Source organism: Psittacula echo (genome assembly GCF_963264785.1).
Source record: "Psittacula echo genome assembly, chromosome: 2".
Classification (NCBI taxonomy): domain Eukaryota; kingdom Metazoa; phylum Chordata; class Aves; order Psittaciformes; family Psittacidae; genus Psittacula; species Psittacula echo.
This window is the reverse complement of record NC_137737.1, coordinates 60,666,748-60,672,024: the sequence shown is the minus strand read 5'-3', so window position 1 is coordinate 60,672,024 and position 5,277 is coordinate 60,666,748.

The following is a 5,277-nucleotide window of genomic DNA, read 5'->3' as shown; positions in this document are numbered from 1 at the left end:
CGTGCCGCCACTGAGCCGCCGGTGCCGGGAGCGGCCGCTTCCTCCGGCTGTGGTGGGAAGTGGTGACCTCGGTCGCCCGCGCCTCCGCCCCGCGCACAATGGGCGCCCCACCACCGCCACCACACAGCTTGGGACGCACCGGGGACCCTGCCGTGGGGAGGGAGAAATGGGGGCTTCGGCCGCGCTGCGACCTCCCTGTGCTCCAGCATGAGGCCAGGGGGATGCAGAGACAGCGGTGGCGGGGGGTGGCATGCACAGGACCCCCAGCATGGCCATAGGGTCCTGGCACAGCCGTGGTACCACCAGTGTGGTCACAGGACCCCCAGCACGGCTACAGTGCCTTGGCATGGCCATGGGCCCCCCTGCATGGTCACAAAGCCCCTGGCACAGCTACAGACCCCCAGCATGGCCCCAGACCCCCAGCACAGTCACAAGGTCCCTGGCATGGCCATGGATCCGCAGCATAGCTATGGGACCCCTGGCACAGCCATGGCCTCCCAAGTGCGGTTACAGAACCCCCAGCACACCCACGGACCTCCAGTATGGCCACAGAACCCTCAGAATGGTCACAGGACCCTCCTACCTCTCCCAGCGCTGCCCCTTAGGGGGCCATGAGGCATGAGCCCCACTTTTGAACTAGGAGGTTGGATGCTCCATGGGGGTCCCAGGCCCCCTTCCCGGACCCCACCCGCGGGCTGTGGGGCGGACGTCTGAATCTAGACCCCGAGTTTCCCGGCCCCCACTGCATGGGGCGGCTGCTCTCCACCCAGTTCCTGCCTTTGCTGTGCCAGGCACTCCCCGGGGACCCCCAGCCGGGCACCCCCGGGGGGCTGCACCCCTGAGCACTCCAGGGGGGAGACCCTGGGGAGAAGGGGCAGGATGAGCGGGGTCACCCTGGCTATCGGCTGGGCTGGGGTCCCACGGCGACCCTGCAGGATGGGACGAGGGTCCCGAGGGAGGTGAGATGGGGAATCCGGGTGCCGGGGGGGGATGCTCGGGGGGAAGAGGGAGAGTGGGTGCTGCCCTGGGGAAGTGCGGGGTCCCCGGGGCCCTGGAGGGAGGGGTCCGGCCGTTCGCCGTTGGGAATGGGGGGGCACAGCCGACGGAAACCGCGCCCGACCCCGGCTGCCGGCGGTTCCTTCCTGCTCCGGGGGGAGCGGGGCGGGGGGGCGATGGGGAGGGGGTGACGGGCACCTCGGGGATGAGGGGCGCAGAGCAGGGGAGGACCCTAGAGACCCCGGGTTGGGGGGATCAGAGGCAAGGACGGGCGGGGAGCGGGTGAGAGGGTCCGGCCCCACAACCTCTCCATGGGTCCTCATCCAGCCCCACGACCAGGTCCCGGGTCCCAGCCCGGGGTTCCCAGATTGGCCCCCACCCCAACCGGGGTATTCCTCCCCCCCAGCCGGGGAGCGTGCCCCCCATAATGACCGCCGGGGGCGGGACAGGACTGTCCGTCACTGCAAAGCGCCCATCCGATTGGCTGGCCTTCTTGGGGGGCGGGGCCTCGGGCGGGAGGGACTCAAGGTTTGTCCTGCCCCACGACTCGGCCCCTCCCGACAGCCCCCCCCTGCTCCACAGCCCCCCCGCCCCACGGCCCGGCCCCTGCCCGGCCCCACGAGTGTCCCCGGCGGGCAGCCGAGGGACACTCAAGGCTCGGCTGAACGGGGATGGGATGGGCTGGGATAGGCTGGGCTGGAGGGGACGAGCTGGGCTGGGCTGGGCTGGGCCGCTCTGGGCCGGGCCGGGCGGTGCCGCGGTCGCAGCCCCGCAGCGGGACCGGGCCGAATCCAGAGACTGTTTTTTCAGCACCTGGGACAGAGCCCGGCTGGGCGGTGGGACCGGGACAGGGAGGGGGTTGGAATTGGAACTGGAACTGGAACTGGGACTGAAGTGGGACTGGAACTGGAACTAGGAATGGTCTGGGACTGGGACCAGAGCTGGAACTAGGACTGGAATTAGGTCTGGGAATAGGATTGCAAACGGGACTAGGACCAGCATCAAGACTAGCATCATGGTTGGGACTGGGATTTGACTGGGACTAGGACTTGACTGGACTGGCACTAGAATTTAGACTGAAACTGGGATTGAGACTGGGATTGATTCTGGAACTGGACTAGGTCCTGTATGGGAACGGGGACTGGGACCAGCCTCATGGTTGGTAGTGGAATTGGACTGAGACTGGGACTGGGACTGGGACTGGATGGGGATTAGGACTGGGACGAAGACTGAACTGGAACTGTATTGAGACTCCAAGTGGGACTGAGACTGGATTGGGATGGACTGGGACTGGCACTGGGCTGGATTGGCACAGTGAGCAGGACTGGGAAAGAGACTGGATTGGGAATGGGATTGGGATTGGGACTCAGCACTGGGACCAGGACCAGGACAAGGTCTGGGTCCAGAATTGTAACTGGAACTGGGACAGAGACTGAAACTGTGACTGAGACTAGGACTAAACTGGACTGACACAGGGAGTTGGAAAGGAACAGGGACCGGGCTGTATTGAATTGGACTGGGACAGGGACTGAACTGGTATTAGAGGGGGGACTGGAACCACTACGAAGACCAGCATGATGATTGGGACTGGGACTGGACTGAGACTATGACTGCGACTGGATTGGGATTAAATTGAGATGGGACTAAACTGGGACAGAGACTGTGTCTGGTCTGGGACTGGAACTGCACTGGGACTGGACTGGGACTGGGCTGGGATCATAACCATCATTGAGACCTGCACCGTGACTGGGACCAGGAATGGACTGAGACTGGGCCTGAAACTAGAACTGGGACTGGACTGGGACTGAGCTGGGACTGGGACTGGAATTGGGTCTGGGACTAAGATTTGGACTGGGACCAGCACTGAGACCAGCATCATGCTTGGGACTAGGATTGAACTGAAACTGAGACTGGGACTAAAACTGAGATTGGTCTGGAAGTGATTCTGGGACCAGATTGGATATCAACTAGACTGGTACTGGAATTCCACTTGTACGGGAACAGGGATGGGTACTTGGACTGGGAGCAGCATCATTGTTGGTAGCAGGATTGGACTGAGACTGAGACCAGGACCAGGACTGGAACTAGGACTAGACTGGGACTGAACTGGGACCAGGACTAGAACTCTACTGGGGCTGGGACAGAGACTGGGACTGGGCTGGATCTGGAAGTGAGTTGGATTGGACTGGTCTGGGTTTGGGACAGGAACTGTACTGGGAATGGGACAGAACTGGGACTGGGACCAGCACCTCAACCAGCACCATGATTTGAACCAGCACTGGGACTGGAACCGAGTCCCAGTACTGGGACTGGGATCATGACTGAGACCAGCACTGAGACTGGGTCCAGGACTGGGACTGAAATTGGGACCAGCACCAGAACTGGAATACAACAGTAGGAGTGGAACTGTGAATGGGACTCAGCACTGGAACTGGGACCAGCACTGGGACTGGGATCAGGAATGAGCCATACTGGAACCACACTGGAAGCTCTGGGACAGGTTCCAGCCATGAAGCAGGATGGGGTGCTACAGGGTGGCTGCTGCTGCTGCTGGGGTGAGGGGAGAGATGGGGCAGAAGGGGGAGTGAGGGGTCCCTTGTGGGCAGTGGGGCTGGGGAATCCCCAGTGGGGAGCACCCAGCACAGGGACACAGACCTGTGCTCCATGGGCCCTGCCACAGCTGGACCCCCCAGGCCCCAGGGAGACCCTGACTCCAACAGTCCAGCTGTGCCCTGACCCTGTGTGACCCTACATGACCCCAGTGACCTGGCTGGCACTTGAGCTTGGAGCCTCTGTCCACTCCGGCAGCTGTCCTGGTGTTCCAGCATCCCAACATCCCAGTGTCCTGGTCTCCCAGCATTCTGGTGCCCCAGCATCCTGATACTGCAGCATCCTGGGATCCCAGTGTCCCGCCATCCTAATGTCACAGCATTCTAGAGTCCTTGGCATCCCAGAGACCCCACATCATGGCATCCCAGTGTTGCGGTGTCCCAGTGCCCTGGAGCCCCAGCACCCCAATATCCTAGCGCCCATGCATCCTGGTGTCCCAGTATCTTTTTATTGCAGCATCTTGGGATCCCAGTGTCCCACCATCCTGGTGTTACAGCATCATGGTGTCTTGGTCATCTGAATATTCTGGAGTCTCAGCATCTTAGCATCCTTGGCATCCCAATGTCCCCACATCACGGCATCCCAGTGTCTTGCCATCCCAGCATCCCAATGTCTCAGTGTCCATGCATCCTGGTGTCCCAGCATCCTGGCATTACAGCATCCTAGTGTCCCAGCATCCTGGCGTACTTGGCATCCCAGCATCCCCACATCGCGGCATCCCAGTGTTCTGGTGTCCCGATGTCCCACCTGCCTGGGCTTGTGGCCTTTCTGCGGGAAGGATGGGCAAGGAGCAGGCAGGGGGCAGCGGGAGCCGAGGCGGTCAGGGCAGATCCATGGGCAAGGCTGGGGGAAGGCTGCGGGGGGGGGAGGGGAGCCGAGGGAAACCGGGGAGGGGGGGACACGATCGCTGCCCGCGGGCCGGGCGTGGCGGGGGGGCACCTCCAGTCTCCCCCCGCCTCGGGGCCCCCCCCGGCGATTGGCGGCGGCCGCGCTCGCCCCGCCCCGCGGGCCCGGCTGTCAACACGCAGCGGCCGCCGCCGCCCGCCGGGCCGAGCCCAGCCGAGCCAAGCCGAGCCGTGTCGAGCCGGGCTGAGCCGAGCCTAACTGGGCCGAGCCCAGCAGAGCCCCGCCGAGCTGAGCCCAGCCGAGCCGAGCCAAGCGGGGCCAGGCGGGGCGGGGGCTCCATCTCCCCCCCCCCCCAGCCGCTCCGTGACTAAATAAGGCCGATGCGGCGCGCACCGAGCGGGTAGAGCGGGGGGGCGCACCGGCACCGATACCCGCACCCACACCGGTACCCGCACCGGTACCCGCACCGGTACCCGCACCAGCGCCGGTACCGGCAACCGCACCGGCACCGCACCGGGAGGGCAGGGTCCGGAACCGGCGGGCACCGGGCGAGGGGAGGGCCCAGCTTTAACCCCTGCGCGCCCGCCCCGCATCCCGCCACCCCCGGGGCTGCGCCGGGGCTGCGCCGGGCCCGGTTCCGAGTCGAGCCGAGCCGGGTCCCGCAGCCCCCCTGCGCCGGAGCCGCCCCGCCGGCGCCGTCCTTGGCTCAAGGGCAGCGGGACCCCCCGCGGCGCGGGGCCGCCTTCCCGCTCCCGTTCTGTTCCTCCCCCCGCGGGGCCCGGCGGCGCGGAGCGGGCGGCGGCGCTGCCCCATGGGCCGGGCAGC